The following is a 25,018-nucleotide window of genomic DNA, read 5'->3' as shown; positions in this document are numbered from 1 at the left end:
TCTTCTTTTACTGTTGTGCTTGGCTGCCATGCTAATGGACAGAAACTGCCGCCTATGGTGATTTTTAAGAGAAAGACTTTGCCTAAAGAGAAGTTTCCAGCAGGAATCATCATTAAGGCAAATGTAAAGGGCTGGATGGATGAGGAAATGATGAAAGGGTGGCTGAGGGAGGTGTATGTAAGGAGACCAGGTGGTTTTTTCCACGCATCACCATCGCTGTTGATCTGTGACTCTATGCGTGCCCATCTCACAGCCGATGTGAAAAAACTAGTGAAACAAAGGAACTGTGAGCTTGCTGTCATTCCGGGAGGCCTGACAAAGGAATTCCAACCACTGGACATCGGTGTGAACCGCCCGTTCAAAGTAAGGCTGCGAGCGGCCTGGGAGCGATGGATGACCGATGGAGACCACAGTTTCACCAAGAGTGGAAGGCAGCGCCGGGCGAGTTACGCCACAATTTGCGAATGGATTGTAGATGCTTGGGCTAACATGTCTGCTGGCACTGTTGTTCGAGCTTTCGCAAAAGCCGGCATCATTTCCGAGGAGCCGCACGGCACGGAAAGTGACTCTGACAGTGAAGAAAGTGAACCTGGAATGTTTGATGGAGATTTAGCGCAGCTGTTCAATTCAGACACAGAGGATGAGGACTTCGATGGGTTTGATTGATGATAAAAATGTTCATCCACAGCCCCGCCCCCAGTGTTTTGCCTGGACTTGTCGGCCATGAGACAGGATCCTCGTCAAGAGAGTGGAAAGTACAAGATAAAGTTATTTTTATGTTTTTTTGTTAATGCTTACTTCTAGCATACAAAACGTACATTTATCAGACTGCTTTGTTTTAGTTGTACTTCGTTGTAATTTATCAGACTACTTTGTTGTAGTAGCTCGTAACTTAGCTTGCCAGCACACAATTCCCGCCTAGCGCTGTATGGAGTCTGCCTTCACAATTTAAAAAATTAACGGTTGGTGGCTTGTTTCAATCAATAGTTGGTAAGTTGTCTGATTTTTGCAAACTGCATGCCACAAAACCTTTGGTAAAATCAGTGTTTACGCTTTTCTGACTCTGACCTTTATCAAGTTCAAATGTAGCCTACTTTTGCACAGTGAAAATAGTAGAAAATTTATTTAGTGTTAATTTTAAGAGTTTAACAGACAAGTTCGCCTTCACAAATTTTGAATATGATGGTTAGTGGCATTTTAGTCGCGAAATAATTTACCTTTTCAAAGCTGCACTGCACCAAACCTAAACGTTTCTGACTCTGTACTTTCCAAGGGTTAGCCTATTGTGTACTTCACTTGTGTAAAATTGCTTTATTATTTTATAACGTATAGAGTAGTTGACCAACCTGAATTGAAAATGAACTGTAGTGCAAGAATAAATCTTACTGTTTTCCAAGCTTGTGTTATTCAGATTGACTGTTTTTAAGTGAAGTAAAAGTAAAAACTGTTCTGCTAGCTTTCTGTCCTCATGGCTTTTGTGTTATTACAGTCTGACGATTGAAGGAGCAGTAGCATGCCGAGAGATCATCCAGCACTGCACTAAAGACAACCAGTAAAGGTGATTTTAAAACGATTTGGTATCAAAATGTGGAATTGCAAGTTGTGTAGTTTGTCTAGTTTTTCTACTGCCATAAAAGTCATGTTGTTGAAGCATTATCGGCTCAACCAAGGTCAGTACTCCACAATTTCACCCTTACCCTGTCTCTACAACACATGCATGTGTACATTTAATACATTTAATTCATTAAAGATACACATGTCAACAATGCACACTCCCACGCAAAGAAAAGACGGTTCTTATCCAGATTTGAATAATTATGGATTTTGTTGCTCTATGTGTAATTTTAAAAAGCCATTTATTGAAAGCCAAATGTTTATCCATCTGAGGGGGCATTTAAAACGAAAAGAAACTGTTCCATGTCCTTTCAAGAACTGCAATTTTAAAACCAATGTCTACTCAACCTTCAATGCCCACAAATGCAGAGACCACCAAAATCCAACAAGTTACGATGAAGGCATTGTGCAAAGTGTTATAAATGTAGAACAAAAAGATGACATGCAGCTTGATTCAATAGAGTCATCAGATGACAATCAAGTGGCATCCACCAGTGAAATCAGTGGAATTGAGGGTTTAGAAGAGCAGTTGCAATACAATCTGGCTGGATTTTTCTTGAAAATGCAGACCCTTCTCCATGTGTCCCAGAGAGCAACACAGGAGATTATTGAGCATATTGATCAGTTGTTTTTGTTATCACAACCTTTGGTTAGAAAATCAGTTGTAGATATACTGAAAAAGCACAACTGTACATATACGGACAAACTGGTGGATGAGATTTGTCAGGCAGTTTCTGATAGTAATGTTTTACATAAATGTGTCACATCTGAAGGACCACTATCTACAGCAAAGAGGAGGAAATCATATTATGAAGAAAATTTTCCATATGTCAAACCTGTGGAGTATTTAATTGAATCATCAAAGCACACTTATATGTATGTGCCTATTCTCACATCTTTGCAATTGTTGTTGAAAAAAAATGATGTGCTTGAAGAAATTAAACAAGCACCCACACAGATTCCTGGACATTTCATGTCATTTTGTGATGGATCCTATTACCAGGAAAATGTTCTACTGTCACAAGAGGGACAGAAATTGTCAATGATACTTTATGTGGATGATTTTGATCACAAACCCACTTGGTACCTCAAAGAAAATACATAAAGTCTTTGCAGTTTATTGGACACTGGAAAACTTTCCAGTTAAATCTTGTTCTGCTCTACACTGCACCCAGCTTGCTCTGCTGTGCAATTCCAATGATGTACGCCAGTTTGGGTGTAAGGAAATGCTGTCACCACTCTTAAATGATCTGAAAACTCTTGAAGAAGTAGGTGCCTACATTGAGACTCTTGGTGAATGTCTTAAAGGCACTGTCTACTCTGTTGTGGCAGACAACCTTCTGCCCATGGACTTGCTGGTTTCAATGAGAGTTTCAGGTCTACATATTTCTGTAGGTTTTGTCATGCCACCCAAACAGAAATGCAAACAGAAAATGCTGTTACAGGGAATTATGTAATGAGAACAAAAGATGCTCATGATAATTATTGTGCAAGAGCTTCAGAATGATGACATTAAGTAAAACTATGGTGTTAAAAACACCTGTGTTCCTTCTGACCATCTCTCTTTCTTTCATCCTGTCACAGGCTTCCCACCTGACTTCCTACACGACCTGTTTGAAGGTGTCATTTCAGTGGAGTTGGCACATTGTTTAAAGGTTTGATTTCTAAGAGATATTTTAACTTAGAAGACTTAAACAGAGCAATTCTGCACTTTCCATACCAACATTCTGACAAAGTTAATCGCCCTCATCCAATAACCTCAAATTTTGCCAGGCGAGGGACCATGGCCAGCACTCTTTCATGAGACACAGGTAAGTACAACTATGTATATAACATTTGCTGCTCATATAGTATGCTGTGTTTTGCTTATAATATTTTTGGAATTCTCTTCAGCTCTACTTTGAATTTCATCGGATCACCAATCAGAATCTGCCACATGTGTTTTATGCTGCGCTGGATGATTATGCTCCTCAGCTGACTGGACTTTACAAAAAGAGGAAAACTGGACGGGTCGGTGAAAGGATGGAGCAGCTTTTGTCGGCATATGGAAAACAGGTATTTAAAAGATACTAATTATTATTCTGCTTGCTTGGCAGTTGCCATTGTTATGTGTTTGTTTATTTATATATATATATATATATATATATATATATATATATATATATATATATATATATATATATATATGTATTAGGGCTGCCACAAACGATTATTTTGATAGTCGACTAGTCACCGATTATTTTTGCGATTAGTCGACTAATCAGATCATCATCCACTGAACGTAAAAGTACAGCTTATTGCACCAGCAGCATCTGCTCTTATATAACTATCATTAGCTTACAGCTTTAAGTGTTTAAGGTCTGTGCTAACTAAAAATAAAGACAAGATGATAGTTAATTGAATTCTAATTAAATGTGCAGATTGTTTCGGTGGAGTTTAATAAACTCAGCCGATTTACTCAGGAACAAATAAAATACTGAAAAAAGCCAAACAATAACATTTTTAAGTTATCTAAGTGACTTGTATATGTTTAACCTGAGTAGGGCGGTGGGTTTGAAAACGATCTGCCGGGAGTCCGGTGCTCTCATGGCCCCCGGCTAGCTATCGAGCTAGTGGGTAACAGACGCCTCCGAAAACGTCGGAGCGCTTTTGAAAATATGTGGTGTCTTGATAAACTGAGCAGATATTTGAGGTTTACACAGCTACATTCTCGCCTGAAAATATGTTAAAAGTTTATTTTGTGACCCAGAAAGAATAATAAGAGTAATATTAAAACTAACTAGCTGCCGCCATTGTTGACAACTGCGCTGGGCCGCGCTATGAATTCTGGGACACAGTTTCTTCTTCTTCGGGGTTTAACGGCAGCTGGCATCCTTGTACATGCAGTACTGCCATCTTCTGTTTCAGTCCGTTATTACACTCTTAAATCCTGCTACTTATTCCTGCTTTTGGGATCTTACAAAGCTTCAAATGACGCGTCGACTATTAAATCAGTCGTCGACGATTTTGATAGTCGACGTAATCGTGACTAGTCGACTAATCGTGGCAGCCCTAATATATATATATATATATATATATATATATATATATATATATATATATATATATATATATATATATATATATAAGGACACAAACGACATCTATGCAACTAGGACAGCAGTTCTGGCCGGCCTACCAATGTACCTCAGAGATTTTCAAAACATGCAAGGTACTTTGGTATTACAATAATTTGCACATTTGAATTTAAAAAAGGTTGAAAGGAGTTTATAAGTCATCTGGACTTGGGTTGAAAGTTGAAGACATGAAGTTGAATGACTTATAAACTTCTTTCATCCTTGATTTGACTACCTGGATGAATGAAAAATGAACCTTCACTGTCAACTTAAAACATGTTATGATATATAGAATTTGAAAAACTGAAGAAAGGTGCCTGAACATTTGTATTTATGCTTTTAACAGAGATATTACAGATGAATAATTGTGCACTCTGTATTATATCTTAGGGTGAAATTGAGTTCTATGAAGCCATAGAATTGCTCTGGTTGCTGATGTCGATGAAGAGGAGGTGCCTGGAGGAGTTCCTTTCTCACCACGCCAAGTGTTCATAGAACTTGAAGATCAGTTTGTTATGACTCATCACTCATGGACTGATGCCCTGGTGTCTTTGTTTGGGCTAATCTATGCTCTGCATCTGAGCTATCCTATGAAGTATACTGGCTTTTTTGAGTTCATTCAAGTAGTGTTGCTGAAGCTAGACGATGAGAGAAAGCAACTAAAACCAAAATTGCAGACACTAAAAAATGAGCTTGTGCAGATGATGTTTGTTTTTCACTGGTCACTATATTCGTGCTTTTTCAGTTATCTGTGAATGGCTTCAATAGTTTTATTTGTTCTGGGTAATTAGCTTTCTAAAAGGCAATGTGGAGAAAGCTAAGAATAAGGAGAAAATCCATATTTGACGTTTTGTTTGTGATTGAAAAAAATCTTCACATAGTGTGTAATCTTAAGCTTATTTCTAAAAACATATTTTAGTTAGATGGAAATCTTTTGCGAGATAACTGATAATTAGTCAATATGTACAGTATACTTTCATGCTTTATTTTTTAATTGTGTGATGAGTGCCAGTTCACTCGAGGTCTGGGCAAAACTGTTGCGAAGCCACAAATACCTTTGAGAATACTTTTTGTTAGTGACATCCTTAGTTCAGCTGTTTTCTATAGTTGCATTGCTGTAGTGCATGTGATTTCATTATTATACTAAATGTTACTTAAAATTGTGATTGTTATGGCTCTAATTGCCTCTAGACTATTGTTTTTTTATGATGTACACCTATGTATCAGGTCTACATGACTAAATTTGTGTTTTGTACATTTAATCGATTTTCAAAATGCTACAAAAAACATTCAAAATTCCCTAAAAGTGCAAGTTTTAAAATGCCTAATTATTTGTTATTTGATAATGGCTTTAGCAGTCATAGGTTATGACTGAAAGTATGGTTGTATTCATTCTGTATTTTCTCTGCAGTTAAAGTTAATAAAAACTGAATGGAAAGAATAATAGCTTGGTTTTGCGTTAATAGTACTTGAACCATTTGGTGCAATCGGTTTCCCCAATTGGATTAAGTTGTTTAAATACAACTATTTAAGTTAATTTAACTTAATTTGAATATGAGCATGTAACACTTTAAATAAGTTTGAATAAATACAGCATCTTAGTACAAGAAATTTAATGGTTTAAGTTGAAACATACTAAATACAATGAGTAAATAAACATAATGCATTTGAGTTACATTATCATATTTGCTTTGGGTTCTTGGGACTCTAATAAAGTACTTAAATAACCCCAAACTGTTTAAGTTATAAAACTTGAATCAATTGGTGCAATCGGTTTCCCCAAATCATTTGAGTTAACTTAACTTGTCAGGTTTTACAGTGTATTAAAATCATCTAGCCATAAATTTTAGATCTTTTAGCTCCTTACTTGTTCATAATATAAATCCTGGCAACTGCAGTGGTTCCACTGCAAGTAATTTGTGTTGGAAATCAGGTGAAAATACTGTTGAATTTTCATGACTTTGCAAAAGCCCCTCGTTTCTTTAAATTTTGCTAGAAAGTGTTGCGATTCACTTACACTTGTGCAAACATGCATGGAAATGGAAATGCAAAACTAGAGGTGGTACAATTACAAAAAGCTTGAAAGTCAATATTTGATATGACTTTCAAGCTTTATTCTTCAATACAGCCTGAACCCTTTTATACAAGATTTCTTGTCATTTCTTTAAGTAGTGTCAGCAATAGTTCTCCAGGATTGGTGAGAGACATTCAAAGCTCTCCCTTTTGTTCTGTTCTCTGTCACGATGATCCCACACTGCTTCAATAATGTTGAGATCCAAGCTCTAGGGAAGCCAATCCATTACTGATACTGTTCATGGTGTTTTTTTCTATCCAGCTGTGCTTTTGCGGCATTGACATTGTGCTCAGTATCATTGACGTCCTCCATACATAATGAAGTCTTTGAACCAATAATTTCAAATTTGGATTCACCACTCCTCAAGACCTGTTGTCACTGAGCTTTAGTCCAGTTCTTTGGCATACCTCAGCCTTTTCTTACATGGCTCTGTTTCCCTTCCTTCACAATGACTTCTTGACAGCTGCCCTTCCACTGAGACCATCTCTGTTGAGGCTTCATTGAACAGTAGATGGATCACCTAAAGGGTCAGCTGCATCTCTCAGGTCCTGTGTCAGGTCTTTGCTGGACTATTTTCTGTTTCTTAAAAACATGACTGTCAGATATTGTTCACAGGTGCTATAGAGCTATTCCCAATAGTTTTCTGGAAATCACCTTGCTGTTGCAAAAATACAGTTTTATGCATGTCTAGCAGTTTTCAAACATTCATTTAAAGAAATGGGAAAAATGTTATGTTTTTGTGAAAGGCTGCTGAAGTGCCTAAAGACAATTTAAAACTTGGTCTGCGTTCGTTCATCCCTGAGTTAGGTGATTTTTTATGCTTAAATGATTCACAAAAGCCGCCAATGCATATATAAATCTGTAACTGGTCATGGTATGATGTTTTTTCCTCAAATAATAGAGGCATCCCAACTTCACTTGTGACTTGTTTTTCTATCTCACCTTTCCTAACCTTGTACATCGCTTTGTAATTCCTGCTGCTTTGCCTTTATTTTCTGTGCATCAGCTGTTATTTTTGACATATCTCCATCTCCCTGTCCTGTGTACCTGCCTTGTTTCATCAGTCACTTTCACACAACTCCTAAATTATTCCGATCATCCCGCCCTTCCGCTTTTAGGCCTCTGTCTTCCTGCATCTTAAAATGCAAGACGGATGGAAGCAACAAATCCATCCATCCCTCCACTCCTGTATTTATTCCTCCTTCTTCCTCACCAAATCCATCCATGCTTTAGTCTCTCAATGGGGCGCCTAGAAGATGTCTTCCATTTATTATTTATTTCTATCTCTTTGTCCAGCTGCTCTCTACTGTCGCATGTACACACACAGACACACGGGAGTCTGTCTCTTATCCTCTTATGGGTTTATTTTAGTAAAGGCAGGAGCACAAGTACACACGTTTTGTATTTCAGCGAGCACCACAGAGGATAGAAGTCACATCGCAATTAATACGACTTAAATCAAGATTTAAAGCAAGTCATATTTTTTTAAGATAAGGGATAATAATAAAAATGAATTGGATACATAGAGCAATAGAAACAGAAGGAAAGGAGTATTTATTGAGATGGGTAAAGGAAGGAGACAGATGGAGATAAAGACAGAAGGGAGAGAGAGTAAAGGCTTTGTTATACTAAATGGGTGCCAACTGGAAAACTGGCAGAACAATTTGAATCATCAGGGCCCTCCTCAGTTTCACTCCAGTCAAATACTGACTGCATCGATATTGAGATTGGGTAGACCTGTGGCGGTTTTTAATGGCGATGAAGCTTCAAAATGAAAATTCAAAAGTGGACACAGCTTAAAACATTTCATGCTGATAATAGCAGAATCTAGCTAGATAGATAGTTAGGCGCTGATGAAGACTTTAAGTTGAAATGTATGTATCCAAAAGATACACGCTGGCATGTCTGTCTTTTTTATCGGCTGCACCAAATGCAAACAAATTTTTTTTAACGTTTTTTTTTTCTTGAGTTTTTCTGTCCTACTGATGAGCACCTGTTGGGAAAGCTTTAGAGCCACATAGGGCTTCATTTCATATATACAGTGTTTCCTGGTTTCCTGTGATTGCGATTGTAATGACCCTTTTCTGAAATACTGCGTTACTGTTGTGCCAGATGTAGTGGCACACACACCTTCCAAAAAGTTCAATTGTTGTCTTGTCAGTCCACAGAGAATTTCCCCTAAAGTCTTGGGGATTATCACGATGTTTTCTGGCAAAACCGAGACAAGCCTATATGTTCCTTTTGCTCAACAGTGGTTTTTGTCCTGGAAATCACTTTTACACACAGAGGGTTTGATTTTCCGCCCATAATAAGAAACACCTTCATTTAGAAAGTGCATTTTCTGTTTATTTGTGTTATCTTTGTCTAATACTTAAATTTGTTTGATGATTGGAAACATTAAAGTGTGACAAATATACAAAAAACAGGTAATCAGGAAGGGGGTAAACACTTCTTCACACCACTGTATACATAGTAAAAAATGAACTGAACATGAGGCTTTTCTGAATAATTATTTATAACCATTTTTAGATATAAACCAAGAATCCAACCGAGACTGTAATAAAGTGATTTTAGAATACCCAAAAGGGATTCTGACTGTAGAGCCAATAAACAGCTCTTAGCTGTTTAAAATTACTTTTAAAATAACCTTTTGTGGTTTAGTGCCTTAAAACAAATGGATTCTGTGAGCACTCGAAAATGCAAACACTCCCAGTTTTGTGCTGCTCTGATTCTGTGAATACCAATTTGCAAATGTATCCTTGATGTGCAAAGAAGAATTTCATTGTCGAATTATTGTACTCACTGATTTCAGTAATCTTTTGCTGCTCCATTTATTCTCGCCACAACTGTTCCCTCTTAGAGGCAGCTGGCAAAATTCAACAGTTTTTTTTCTCCATGGAAAACCCGGAAGGAATCTGGCCAGGATGCGAGCCCAGAGCAGGGGGAACTCTAATGCTGGTCCAGAAGCAGGCAGTTTCAGTTTGGATCCCAAATCATTTTATGACCACTGTTAAGGACAGAACTACATGTACTTGAAAAGTGTATTTGACTGACAGCATATTGTTATCACACTCATATTTTCACAAGCATCACTTTATTTTAAACACTTGTCTAAAGACAAGTGTGAAAAACCCATTCTAGCATCAGATCATAGTGTATTTCTGGCACTGCAATTGCTTTTTAGATGTGTACTGTTGCCTTTTACTGTATTAAACCATTCTTTATTTTCTTGTTTTTACAGTGCAGTAAATTCTTTTTTTGTTACAAACAGTTACACAAAATGAAAGAGTCGAGAAAAGTCGAGAAAGGTAAGTGAAGTTCCCAAAATGTGTGGTGGTGGTGGTTTGACATATAGTGTGTATGTGCGGTTGTTTGACAGAGTGAGACAGATTCCTCAACTCCTTTCAATTATCTGGAACTCAAACTGTTCTGAAGCTGATAACACATTCTGCAGCCCACACAACTGCACAGGGGGGAAGAACAACATTTTGCTCTCAGCACACAGTCCTTGAGGTGTGTGTTTACTTAACATGTGTGCTGTGTTATGGAGACGGCTTTTATGCATGTTTGTGCCTATGTATGTGCAGAAGAAACTTTTTTTTTCATTCCTAAATGTTCTTAGTATTGTGACTGTACCTCTGAAATAAATTTGAACTGATGTGTGAGCACAAACAGAAAAATCCTCAGGTCACATTTGAGGAAAAGCACAATACACCAGACACAACAACCTCACACTACAAAGCCTAAAAAACACACATAATGACCAGAGATGAAATAATCAGATATTCTGAGATAAAATGACCAGACACTATATTAGGTGCACCTTAATGTACCTAATTGGACCCTTTTTTGCCTTAAGAACTGCCTTTATCCTTTGTGGCATAGATACAAATCAGTGTTAATTATTGTTATATACAGGTAACAATGGCACAGCACTGCCGTCAATGAAATTCTTACACTCAGAACAGTCTCAATATAGCAGATAAACAAGAAAATATTAGTAACTTTATTAGTTTTTTTATTTAAAAAATATTTTAAAAAAATGAGTTGTACAAAGTTTTGTGTGGAAGCTATTATATTCAAACTGTCCTGTATTTTAGCAGTTCAGTTGCCTGATGGCTTGTGGGTAGAAACTGTCCCTGAATCTGCTGCTGTGAGTCTGGATGTTCCTATACCACCTGCCTGAAGGCAGGAGCGTGAAGAGTGTATTGCAGGGGCGGCTGGGATCAGAGTGGATCCCAGCCGCCCCTGGGTCTTCCTCCTACAGCACTGTCTCTGGATATACTGGATGGCAAGCTGTTCAGTATTCCAGAGCATTGCAACTGCCGTACCAGGTCACAGCCAGGCAGAATACTCTTGGTGGTGCATTGATAGCAGGTGGTGAGTTTTCAGTCCAGGCTAAACCTCTTCAATCACTGCAGAAAGAAGACCTGCAGTCTCACTGCCTTTACGATCACATCCATGTGATGTGAGCAGATCTCAGATCCTCACTAATGTTGATCCCCAGGAACCTGAAGCAACTGACTCTCTCCGCCTCTGTCCCCTCAATGTAAATGTGGCTGTGTTCTCCACCCTGCAGTCTTCTGTTCTCCACAATAAACTCCTCGGTCTTGCTGACGTTGAGAAGCAGGTTGTTGCAGCAACACCAAGATGTCAGGGATTTCACCTCTGCTCCGTAAGCCGACTGTCTCCATCTAAAAAGCAATCTTGGTGTCATTTGCAAGTGTAACAATAGCGTTGGAGCTGTGTGTGTACAGTAATGGGTGAACAGAGTGTACAGCAGGGGGCTGAGCGTCAGTGTAGATGATGTGACATTGCCGATCTGCACCACCTGTGGTCTGCCCGTCAGGAAGTCCAAGATCCATTTCCATTTTAAGACACTCATGCGCAGATCCTAAAGCTTCATGACAAGACTGGTGGGATTGCAGTGTTGAAAGCGGTTCTATACTCAATAAACAGCATCCCCACATATTTTATTTATTAAATTCAATTTATTTACATAGTGCCAAATCACAACAACAGTTGCCTCAAGGTGCTTTATATTATAAAGACCCTCCAATCATGTAGAGAAAACAGAGAAAACCCCAACTATGACCCTCTATGACCAACAGTGGAAAGGAAACACTCTCTTTTTACAGGAAGGATAAGCAGTCAGCTCCCCAACACTCTAGCTCTTCCCCTTGTAGTCTGTCATGGTCTTTACCTTACTACACATGTGTCTGGTTTTGAGACACTGCAAGAAGACTCCACTGTTCCCTGCACTGTCCTTTAACTGTTTTTTAATTCAAGTCTGCACATTAAGCCGCAGTACGACATCATCAATGCATTTGTTTATGTATCCAGCAGCATATTCAGTGTGCTTATTTACATTATTGTTGGCAGCAGTTTGGAAAGCACACCATTCTGTTGTGCGGAAGCAGGGACGCAGGACAATGTGTGATTGGTTGGTTCAATGCTGAACCAAGTCCATCATTGGCTGCTCATGCTTCAGCCTCGACCTACAGACTGGTAGCAGCAGGACTGAAAGGGAAATGATCTGCTGAAGGCTGGTCAGGGGCGGCATTTGTAGGCACCTGGGAATGGAGATGTAAACATGGTCCAGGATGTTATCACCATGCACTAAAAAGTCAACACTTCAGTAGTACTTCGGCAGAACTTTCTTCAGGTTGGCTTTGTTAAAGTCGCCAGCCACGATTAAAGCCCCCTCCATGTGTAGCGCTCTCTCATGGTCGATAACATCATACAGTTTGTCCAGTGCCTGCAGTATCCAGCACCAACTAGATGCTGGAAACATTCTTCAGAGATTTTGACTCATGTTGACATGATAACATCACAGAGATGCTGCAGATTTGCAGATACACCCCCATGATGTGAATGTCCAGGTGGTTCACCACAGCCAAAAGATGTTCTATTAGACTAAAATCTGGTGACCGGGGCTATTTGAGTACAGTGAGCTCACTGTCATGATCAAGAAACCAGTTTGAGTTTATCTGAGCTTTATGCAATACTGCTTTATCCTGCTGGAAGAGATGAGAAGAGGAAGTGGCTCTACCTACTTGGATGTTACATGAAAATTACATATTGCAGGATGGAGGTTCTTCCTTATTGTAGGAGTAAAATGTATCTTGTCCGGATGTGAGGGAGCCATCATGCCTGCTTCCCATTTTTTCTTTGGCTGACACACAAGCAGGTATGAATGCGGTTCATGAATCAGGCCTGAAAGCTTGTGTTATTCATGTCAGTGTGTGCACAGGAGCACTGGGAGCAGTGTATCATTGACCTTGAAGGGATAACAGCCAAATTTAAATCAGGTGGAGTTTTCACCTTTTATCTCTCTTCGGCTGGGGTAAGTCAAAGACTCGGCATGCCACGTGACTCAACCTGGTGTGCAGCAACTCTCTGCTTTCTTTTGTTGTTAACCGCATGACTTGTCACACATGGGCAGAGGAAAAAAAACAAGGAAAGGAGAGAGAGAATTTAAGAGGTGACAAGGAAAGAGGAGAGGGAGGGTTAAAAGAGAGGCTGATGGACAGAGAAGAAAATAGGGAGGAAAAGAAAGCTACACAGACAAGTTTGTTGTTAACTGCATGAATGGACACAGACACAAGAAAAGAGGATAGAGGAGGAAATGAGATAGGAGTTCGCAAATGGAAGATACGCAGATGAATGTGTGTTAAAGACGAAGGCACTTTGGTCGGTTTCAGTGTTGCCCAGTTATAGAGAGAATGGTGTGGAAAGTGTGTTTGTGTGTGTGTGTGGTGGGGTGATAGAACAGACACAGGTGCTGTAATCCTTCAACCCATTTTTATCAGCTGTGACGGAGGTAGAGTCATACATGATTTAGAAGAAATGTTTTTAGAAGAAAGGTTAGAAGTTTGAAAGGGACAGTACACAAGGAGGACACCTAAGATTGTGCATTTATGCTCCTTGCTCCTCTTAAAGTGGGTAGTTCACATGTGTTGCAGTCGTAGTCGAATGGAGAGATGGAAAATTGGTCAAGGAAAAGAGGTCAGACAGTATTTAGAGTTGGAGACTAAAGTCTGTTCGCCGAGTTTGATAAATTGAGTCAAAGATCATTCGGAATGTTACCTGTAGTTTAACTGGGTCCATGCTTAAAATACACCCTTTTTTAAAATGGACACAGACTTTTCAAGATCTAATATAGGTCACAGAAGCCTAGCATTTTATTTTGCTAAGATTTTGGGGGGGCATTTTGCCTTTATTAGACAGGACAGTGCAGAGTGCAGGCAGCAGGAAACTGGAAAGAGTGAAAGTTATTGGCATGCAGTACGGATTCTAGCCCTCATTATATGGGTCGCATGCTCAGCCATGGAAAGTATAGCGGCACCCCAGTGACATATTATATGCTTTATGTACTCTTTAATCAGGTCCTTAAGGGCAAAAAAAAAAATATCAGTAAAAGAAAAAAAGTGACTTATTTATGTAATTTTTGAATGTGAATGTAAATATAGATGGTGCTGGGGGCTGCATCCCAGCAGGGATTTAAATGGATGAGATCAAGAGGGATTTGCTTGTCAAATGGAAAATTCAGTTTCCACTTTTGATCCATTAAAAAAAAAGCAACATTTTAAATCTATGTAAAAATAGCAGAATCTCAGCTAATGATTAGGATACAAATCAAATTTAATGCATTTGGTTTAAAAGTATCTTTTCTTTGTGGTGTTTGGGAAATTAAGCCATGAGATGAGTCTTTGAGACTCGTTGGCTTAATTTGTGAAAAATGTCCTGCTGCCTAGTATTTGTTTCTGATACTATATCAGTCTGACTATAAATAAAATTAAACAAACTACTCAGTGGCAAATCTCAAATGTTAATTTATAAGACTTAAGAACAAAACCCACGTCATTAAGGCACAAACAACTGTATAGTATAAAAACCCCATTGGTAACACAATTAGTCTCAAACTAGTAATGATATCCTGACATAATTGTGTCTCTTGGAAGATTTATGTTTTTTTTTTTCAGTATTTTAGCTATTTGGCTATTCATAAGAACATTTGCAACACAGTTTGCATGCAAAAAGATTTTTGGTCAGCTGTAAGTCACTACTGCTCTTTTTACAAGCTCATCAGAGATCTCTTGCCATTACTACATGTGTGCACCCAAAACACAAAATACACACACAAAATATCTTAATTGTGGTGACACTCTTTGACATACTGCATTTGCTCCTTGCCCATAAATTAACCTCCTAAAAATTCTGTAATCTCACAAGTTCAAACCTTCAGCACAAAGTCAAATATTTCCCTCAATCAACCCTTTGAAGTTGTAAAGAGAAAGCAAAATGTCTTACAAATGATGAATCCTCACTACATTAAATAAAGGTTGCTTTTTGTCAAATTACAAGCGGACTGGTTCTTATTTAGTGCTTCTCTACTTGAGCACTCAAGCCACTTCATACAACATATCCCATGCACATGTTTTCTGTCTAAGTGATTTCTATCTAACTTTCAGATTCTGATGCACACATCGAGCACCACTCTGTGTTCAGTATCTTGCTCAAAGATTCTTTGGCATGCAGACTAGAGCAGTCAGGGATCGAACAAACAACCCCCTTGATTAGCGGATGACCGGCTCTGCCTCGTCAGCTACAGCCACCCAAGTTGTGCACTCATACAGATACTCATCAATGGATAGATAGAGGATAGAAGCAGAGCTTTGGGAAAAAAAAGCCTGAGAGCTGATCAGTGCTTCACTAATGGAGTTCTGTGGAGTCATAGCTCTGTGGTCTCCTAATTGACTCCCTGTCATCTACATATCATTTACATACTGTTACCCTGGGCGACGAGGTGTATGTGTGTGCTCCTCTGTGTAGCTGAGTGGAGATGAGTGCAGTGTAAACGCTGTTAGATAGACCCATTAATCATGTGCTTAACCTCATCAGGAACTACACACACGTACTCACACAGTGCGAGACAGTGAGAGTTTTAGAGAGAAACAGATGGATAAAAAGAGAGATAAAGAGACTAAATGAGGAAAAATATCTCAAACAGCTGTTAGCAGTGGGTGAGTAAATTGTTAATCAACCAGTAAGCTTATTGTTGAACCTACTTTTCTTCCTGGCCACGTAGCTGAGTGAAAATGGACCTTATTGTCACAGGGTTCAAGCAGGCCGCTCTGCCGTATTGACATTTTGTAAAGTTTTTTTTTTTTTTCATTTTTCAGGTTAAAAAGTGTTTTACCTTAAAACATAATGGGAACAGTGAAATCATTAGATGTGCACAAGCTGAAAGTTGACTGGATGGATTACAAACAACAACTCTGAAGAGTCAGCTTTCTTTTTGTAACTTATAAAATACATTTTAATTATAGGAGAAGCAAAAGCTGGACAAGGAGGGAGGAAGTGGAAGTAATGGAAATACTTTTTGAAAAAAGGAGAAAGCAGTAGGGTAGTGTAATCAATTGATCCTTTTCCTTCCTTCTGCTTATCCAATTCAGGCTCAAAGGAGAGGCTGGAAGCTATCCCAGCTGTCATGGGGTGAAGGGCGGGGTACACCCTGGACAGGTCGTCAGTCTATCTCTGGGCTTGGCTAGTGTAATCAATACTGAGAAAGATGGGGACAGAGACAATGATTATCAGAGAGATAAAGACTAACAGAGAGATGAGGAGGGGACCAAAAAGGAAGATAGAGTGAAGCAAGGCAAGAGAAGCAGAATTACTAACTGAGCGAGAAACCTGCAAAAGCCTGAGAAACCCTGTGTCCCAAAAAGGAAACTAAATCCAGCTTGATCCTATTCCTGTGTTAATCTGCCAACAAAACCAAAATGATGGGGAGAATAATGAGATTAAGCAACAGAAAGCAGTGTAAGCATTGGGACACACACCTGGAAATATAGATGCAACAGACCCTGTTTTCTCTGCTGGTGGCATCTGCAGTTAGTAATTACTGGGACATTGCTCTGTCTTGTCCTTAGAAAAAATACTACAAAAAACTGAAATCTCCTGGGAGATAAATGCAAATTATACTAATTTGTGGATGCAGATTAGTATCTTGCAGTAGCAAGCTATTCTGTCTTTCAGCCTTTATTGTGCATGTCAGACACCCTCGATCTATCACAGCTGTCACTCACTGCTACGCTTCACTGGCACGCACTTGAAAGCATGCAGACACTGTGGTGACGAAACGTTAGTGACCTGGGAAACTGTCCTTTAGCTGCAAGACCCGTGTTCAATCCTGCATGACAGCAGCCATCCATCCTGCTCAAGTGTCCTTCAGCAAAACACAGAATTCCTTCTAAGTCAACTCCTCCAGTATTGATTGGAAGTATCACGCAGTAGAAGTACAAGAATGAAAGAGTCTAATAATTTCACCATGCCAGTACAAGCATTGCACGTGTATAATACGACATCTGTATTAACTTCCAGTCTCAACCCAGTCGCGATCACACAGATCAAATGTTTGTGTGTTATTTGGATGTTGTTAATATGTGTGCACATGCGTCGTGGGATAATGTGTTATTTTGAAGTCTCATCTGATAAAAGGTGTTTTTAGTGTGTAATGACAAGATTGCAGAGCAGGGGCTCAGCAGGAGGCAGAGGAAGAGAGAGGCTTAAGAGACACAGTGAGAGAGAGAGAAGTTGTGTGCAAATCTTGTGGGAGATGAGAGAGGAGGCTAACAGAAAAGAGATGAAAGACAAAGCAGCCAAAAGCTGGAAGTGGCACAGGGAGATGGAGAAAGAACAAGAGGACTGAATGGAGAGAGAAGGAAAGCCAAAAAGGGAAAGACAGTTGTTGGAGGGTTTAACCTAAATTGCTCTAATAAAAGAAACACTAATTGGGAGATAAATGGAGAAAGGGCCCAGAGAAAATAAGAGGGGGGCTAGAAGACACAACTGATGTTGTAGTTCAATACATTTCATTTATTTGGGATTAGCCTGTGGAGAGGTGGTGTAGACAAACATGGAAAAGTAAAGATCAAAGTACTGAGATTTGATCATAGTTTCAAATCCAGGACTTGAGTTTTCAGCATGGACACTGTAGCCACAGTGACATCTCCCATTAGTTTCCGAAGTCTCCTTCAAGTTGTTTGTTTTCGCTGTCACAATCTTGGTTGTGAAAAATCAGACGTAATGAGAAAGTACAGGTCTCACTGTGAAACCCCATGTTCATCGGCAAATGACATATAATTGAACAAATTAATTTTTTATTTTATTCAGAATCACCCAAAAATGTCACTGAGCCAAGTCAGTCAGCTTTCAAGTCAGAAAGCTATTTTCCCAGAGACCTCTATAGGACTGGAAATATTTTTGCAATCACAGTTATTACAATCTGGTGGCCTTCAGATAGAACGTAGATTTTGGGTAGGTTTTTTTACACTGAATTCATTTTTCAGATATGGAAGCTACATGACTTGCCAGCTCTGACAGCATCCCAGGGACTGTGATTAAAGCCTGTGCGGACCAACTGGCAGAGATCCTCAGCAGGCTGTTCAACCTCTCCCTGACTCCTATCCCATCATTCCCACCTTTCTGAAGACCTCAACCATCATTCACATCCTCAAATAGTCTGGTATAGACAGCCTCAATGCCTACAGAGCTATAGCCCTCACATCTGTAGTTATAAAGTGTTCGAGCGGATAGTGTCTCAGCACATCAGAGACGGTCTACCCCCCTCCCTCGATTGATACCAGTTTGCTTACCGAGCAAATCGGTCCACGGAGGATGCCGTCACCATCACCCTTCACAGAGTGCTGAGCCACCTGGAGAACAGGAAGATCTACGTGAGGAAGCTCTTTGTGGACTACAGCTTACCATTCAACACTATAACATCAGACTTCCTCACCACCAAACTGGACCACCTTGAAATCCCCCCTGCCACCTGCTCCTGGATCAAGGACTTCCTAACCAACCAGCCTCAACCACTTCAACTAACTGGTCCAGACTAATAACCTGGACCAAAAACTCCTGCTGTCCTTCTACTGCTCCTTAGCGAAGAGCGGTAGACTCCTGCTCCCTGGGTATTTGGTACACAGGGCCCATAACTGAAAACAGGAAGGCTTCACAGAGGGTAAATAACACCACCCAAAAAATAATTGGCTGCCCTCTGCCATCCCTGGAGAACATCGCTAGATCCTCCTCCTCTCTCAGGAAAACCAGGTGACCTCTTGTACCCCACCCATCACCTGTTTGACCTGCTGCCCTCTGTTGAGCATCTCAGGTCAATCAGGTCCAACACCTCCACTCACAAACAGCTTCTTCCCCTGGACCATTCGGACTGTCAGTAAACACTATGCCCCCAGAAGACTGATGTGACTGAGATTTTAAAATAACATGTAAATGTGCAACTGAACAATTAATTTGGTGGTGAGGAATAAGAGATTTTATTTTGTTAATTAAACGTGTTCCTCTTTGTGAATTATACGTGATAAATAATTCGCTGAGAAGAGCGATTTCAAGTCCATGCTAATAGCAGGTGTATGCTGAAGATAAAGGATAAAGGAATTTCTGTCATTCACAAAACAGGAAAGTGACTGAATTGCAAACAGTCTCTTGAGGTGACTACACAATCTACTGGTTGATTAATTAATGCAAAATAAGACCAAAATAACACAAGATAGCACATGTTATCTCTACCTAGATGTAACCTGGACGTGTGTCCCTCTATCTATAAAGAGATGATCTATACTGCTCGCCCAAGTGCGATGTCTACAATATCCGAATCTAGGTTTGGGAAGGAGATTGGCGGTAGCAACTCTGTAAGAGCAATAAGACTTCCAACCCACATAACACGCACGACCACAGGTTTGTGAAACAAAGTTTGCTTTATATATATTTTTTCTTTGGATCAGTTCCCTTTGCTCATCCTCAATGTAGGGATACCTTCAAATGCAGTAACCATCTCAAATGCATCACAAAAATAATTGAAACAATCAAAATAGATGTAAGACAAGAAAGAAAACACAATATTTCAACACCCCAAAGAAAAGGAAAAAGAAAAGAAAATAACATGTGAGTGTCCAGTTCCTTATGGTGTCAGTTTATTCAGTCACCCACTGTCTTGGGTTGAGAACTGAAAACGACCTGAATCTCAGGCGGGGAAAAAGTAGCAAAAGAAAATAATAAGGTATCTCTCAGGTGGGCTTCCTTTTGTTTTTTCCCTACCGCCCTCCTGGTACGGCAGGCATCAACGTGTCGGCGTCCTGACACAGAAGGCCTCCACAGCAGCAACAGTGTCTTAGACCCACGATACCAGCTCCTCACTCGGCACACATGGAACTGTTCCTCAAAAAAAAAAACAGTCTGCACACAAATGTCCACATTCCTTAAATGTCCTTGTTCCTAATGTCCTTGGTTCTTTTTAAATATTAAAATAAATTTGCATCTTGTGACACATTAAAAGTAAATACACTGGCATTACTGTGCATCACCCGCAGTTACAGCTACAGCACAGCTATTGCACGTGAACTGCGCATAACCACTTAGCTGGCCTCGGCTGAACTAGCAGGCCCAAGAAAGGAAAAAACACTAAACACTCATAATAAACAAAACTGTCACAACATCGCAATACTATGAAAACACATCTGAAACATCATTAAACAACATTTACTATAATTCTGACTGGTTAGTTATTTTTTTAGTGCATTGAACTGCAATAGAATGAACTGCTAAGTGAGCTAGGCTAACTCACCAGAATAGTTCAAAAAGTTCAAAGAAACACTCCTTCAAGGTAGGTACCCGTCTGTGGTTCACCACTAACGGCAGCTCTCTCACAAATGTTAATTGAACCTCTTTTTTCTCTTTCAACTGGAAAACCGTGCTCTGCGGCAGCATGTAGTTTTTCCTTGCCGTCTTTGTTCCCCGACACCAGGGGTCGGGAACCCGCGGCTCCGGAGCCGCATGCGGCTCTATAGTCTTTATTTTGTGGCTCCGGTTGGTTTGGGAAAATAAATTAGAAGTATTTAGCTGAAATATATTTTATTTGAGTTTAGTTCTTTTTTTAACTTGTAGTTCTAAATTGGAAGATTATTTTGATTTTGAAATATAAAAATAAAATTATATCTTGTATCTGGTTCGGGACCAGAAGTCTTATTGTAAACATATCACGGCAGACCTGACGATGTTTGTATGAACACGCTTTTCAGCATCTCTTTATTGACCGCTTTTCACACACGGTTGCTGTACTCATACAGCCCGACACATACCAACTGTCGCGCTGACCTAGTAGGTGTGGCTGCTTCTCTTCTCTTCTCTTCCCCTCCCTTCCTTCCCCTGCCTCCCCTGCCTTCCCTGCCTCCCCTCCCCTTCCCTTCCTCCCCTCCCCTTCCCTTCCTGCTTGCGTGTGGCCGCTGATTAGACCTTGTGTGCAATCTATAACTAAGCGTGGCCTGGTGTGCGCCGCTCCGCCAGGTGAGCTGAATTAGAGCAATCAAGGGCTGGCGTGCCTAGTAGACCTTAAAATGCATGCAGCAGTCATTTGACCCGGGTGCGACATACTGAGAGGACAGCAAACAAAGCACAATCCACTTGCCACTGTGAGGAAGACTTTGAGCTAGACGGGCTATCGGTAAGATCTTGGACTCATATTTGCTGCTTATATGTTTGGGAACTATGGAAGCTCAATTGTGGAAATGTATTTATGCTTTGGGAAATAGTTACTGCATTTAGGTTGAAAAAATTATATTGATATTAAAATGAATGTTTATGTTTGAATAAATTGTTTATTTAGATAGTGTTTCCCACATATTTATTTTATTAATACTAAAAATAGTTACCCCAAATCCTTGGGTGAATCTTAAAACTAGTGTAAATATGTTTGGTTTAATTTAAGGAAAATAATTCTTTGTAAAAGAAAATCCTTGGTTAAAGTCTCTATTAAAATATTTGCAAACTCTAAAATGTATACTTTAAAAATGTAATTGTTATAAAAAGTGTAAAAATGTGAGGTAGACACATTTTGTGTATTTAAGAAACAGTTTATTTCATCTTCGTCGTTTGAAATTACTCAGCTCTGTGATTAAAAACCAATGAATGTAAAACTAACTTAAACTGGGTTAAATGATAGTTTAGACAAAAGTATTTAGCTTTAGCTATGTTAAGTGGCTTTACTGAAGTGTATATATTTTTGTTATTTCATTTGTCTTCTGTATAATGCATTTAAGTTATCTGAATGATTAATGAAATGTTCTTTATTTTTTGTGTTGAAAGGTTTTTCACCTATGTCTATCCATCGACCTACCTATCAGCTATCTAACTAGCTGGTCAAAATAAATTGAGTGAAATTCAAAGTCTGGTCTTTTTCAAGTGTGGGCACCTCACAGACAGAACACTTGACACAAACACAACAGCAGAGAGAGCACAGACTTTAAGGCGACGAGGCGTGATTGCGGGTGCCGCTCAGGTGCGTCCAACTCCCATACAACGGCACTGCAGACCACGCCCCGCCACACACATTAACCAGGTAAAATACATATTTAGGCAGAATTTTGCAAATATCTATTTTTCTTTAGCAGCATAGTGCTTTTTTCCAATTACCTTTTAAAAGTCAGGTCAAGGCTCCAAAGGCGATATAAGGGTGGCGGCTAACAACAGTTTTTGTTTGCTACATGGATCATTTTAGTTCAGCTGGGTGTTTTTCCTTTTGTTATGAGTTCAAAATGTGTTAATTACACAAATAAAATGTAATTTTCTTGGTAGCACTTCATGGATTTCATAAGCAACACACCTCAGTATCTCTGTGGATTCTTTTAAAAAGCAGTTAAAAACTTTTCTCTTCAAACAAGCCTTTTGTTGATCTACGTATTTTATATTCTTTACATTATTTACATTTGATCTTTTACATTGTGTATAATGTCTATTGATTGTATTGTTTATTTTAATATTTGTGTACAGCGCTTTGCGACTGCCTGTCTGTGAAAAGCGCTTAATAAATATTTGTATAATTTAGTTGTTCACACAAAGCATAAAGGTAAAAAAAAAAAAAACGATATATACAGTGTTATCTTCATTTTAGATTTCAAAAAGTATTTGCAGCTCCCAGTGTTTTCTTTTGTGTGGAAATCAGGTCCAAGTGGCTCTTTGGGTGTTAAAGGTTGCAGACCCCTGCCCTACACCACACCTTCAGGCGCACCGAGCTGCAGGTGATGTCTTAAGGACAAGCCCGGAAATTAAACTATCAGACAAGAACTATGAAGCATTCAAAGAACCCTGTACTTCTGACTGCTGTAAATCTTACCAGGGTTACATAGAGGCTGTGAGCTATCGTCTAATTCCTTTGTTTTACATCCTACAGCTTGCTGGGTGTATCTAGTTTAAAACCAAAATAAACCTAAATAGATGATTTTAAAGCCAGTTTACAACAAGCTCTTCAATGAGTGTGTTTAATGAAAATGGTTTGTGGGGACTGAGACACCCGCCCCCGTGCCATTTTACGCTAAATGCTAATGTTTCACCAATCGCCTGTTGTTGGACTGATGAAGGCCAGTGGGGAATTTTTTTTTTTTTTTTTTTTTTATTAACTTTATGCTTATATGCTTTTTAACAAAAGCAAGGGGGGGGGAAAGGGCTGATCATAGCCTCTGGCTGTTTGCTTGGTATCAAAATGGTCATTTATCTCTGCATGGTAGCTTCTTTGCATTGTTTGCTTCTCTCACCACAGACAGTGTGAATTTAACATTAACAGTATGCAGTCCCAAAGCAAATTGAGGTCTTTTGCATTAGAGGTGGCTGTGTTAAGATGGGGGTTAGAAGGCAACAGAAATAAATCCAGCCACCCATCAAACAGCTGAGGAAAACCCACTGACAGAGCAACAGCTGCACTGTTTTCTGCAGACTCCTTAATTGTCTTTAAATTAACATATATATATATATATATATATATACATACAGACACGCAAAAACAAGGGAGACTGAATTTCACGGTTTTAAAGACACACATGCACAAACATATACAATCACAGTGTGAATGAGCGCTATTAAATGCCTTCATATCAAAACCACACAGCTCTCCCACTTCAAAGAGGAGTAGAGACCTGAGGCAACAACACAACTTAAAACTCACTATCTCTGCTTACACGCACACACACGTCTGAGGATAGTCTATTAAACTTTCATTTGTTACCCTAAACTTGACCCTTACCATTACATACCAAACAGAAGCGGAGAGGAGAAAGATGTCAAAACTTCTCTCCATCACGGGCGATGTATCCCACCCTCTACAGCTAGCCAGCGAAGCATGTTTAACCCAAGTAAAATGCTCCACTGAATGGGCCTCATCCACAGTCACCACATGTGCATGTTTCACGCAGCAAATCTGTTATTTGTCAATGTTCAATTCAATCTTGCCTGAATTTTTCTTGTACTAAATACATTTAAAACTGCCTCACATCATATATGAGGGCAAATGATGAGTCCTATGTTCTCTGCTTTCTCTGTACTATCATAGGGTCTTTACCGTACAATATAAAGCACCTTGAAGTGACTGTTGTTGTAATTTGGTGCTGTATAATTGAATTGAATTGTCTCTCAAATGCTACTGTTGCTACAGCTGTTACAATTACTCCTGACTATTAATAAAAATAGCTATTATTATTGTTATTATTATTTTTAGTAGTAGTAGTAGTAGCAGTAGTGTTTCATCAAGATGATTTACAGTTTTTCAAAACATCGCAACCTAAAAATACTCAGAATGAGAATTAAACACGTAACAATCAAATATAAATTGCATGTGATGAAAACAAAATGAGGAAAAACCTCTAAATATTCCAACAGACATTTTGTTATCTTGTCTCATCCCTTCTTGCTGGATGCCATCAGGTGCTGCTTCATTTCTTGGCATTATCCCAAAGATGCTGGAGTTTGTGAATTTATTCAATAATTATTGCTCTGAGTTTCTCTACTCATTCTGTCAAATCAATCCACCATTTCTTTTCTTATGGTCTGTTTCCTGTTTCCCATTTGAGCTTTGATGTCAAAACTTTACCTTTTTTTTTTACTTGTTGCAATGAGTGTCTTAGGGGAAACAATGATTATCACCTCAGTTATGTTCACCTCAGCCTGTTTTCTTGTTTATTTTTCATCTCTTTTGTGGAAACATGTTGGAAATGTGCACCTCCTTCGACACTATTGTTGCCATTTCTTCAATCAGATTTTCTCCTGCTTATTGCTTTAGTGGTGCTGGCTGCTCCCTTACAACAATTTTCATTGCTTTCTCCACTTCACCTCGAGGAAATCATGTTTCCCGATAAAGAGGAATGGG

The 25,018-nt window shown here is 39.2% G+C and overlaps 1 long non-coding RNA gene across 2 annotated transcripts; it reads left to right on the top strand.

Annotated features, from left to right (window-relative positions):
* Positions 1-687: 687 nt before the first annotated feature.
* On the top strand, positions 688-6,174 carry LOC113036985 (uncharacterized). 2 transcript variants are annotated; one of them, XR_003274536.1, is made up of 6 exons: positions 688-755; positions 1,490-1,558; positions 3,199-3,269; positions 3,388-3,425; positions 3,508-3,669; positions 5,121-6,174. It is a non-coding gene; the product is annotated as an uncharacterized LOC113036985 (long non-coding RNA). The 2 variants fall into 2 exon arrangements; XR_003274535.1 differs by lacking the exon at positions 688-755 and adding an exon at positions 762-990.
* The last annotated feature ends 18,844 nt before the right edge of the window (positions 6,175-25,018 follow it).

The sequence above is a fragment of the Astatotilapia calliptera genome, chromosome 14 (assembly GCF_900246225.1).
Source record: "Astatotilapia calliptera chromosome 14, fAstCal1.2, whole genome shotgun sequence".
Taxonomy (NCBI): Eukaryota; Metazoa; Chordata; class Actinopteri; order Cichliformes; family Cichlidae; genus Astatotilapia; species Astatotilapia calliptera.
This window is presented reverse-complemented; position numbering and strand designations above follow the sequence as displayed.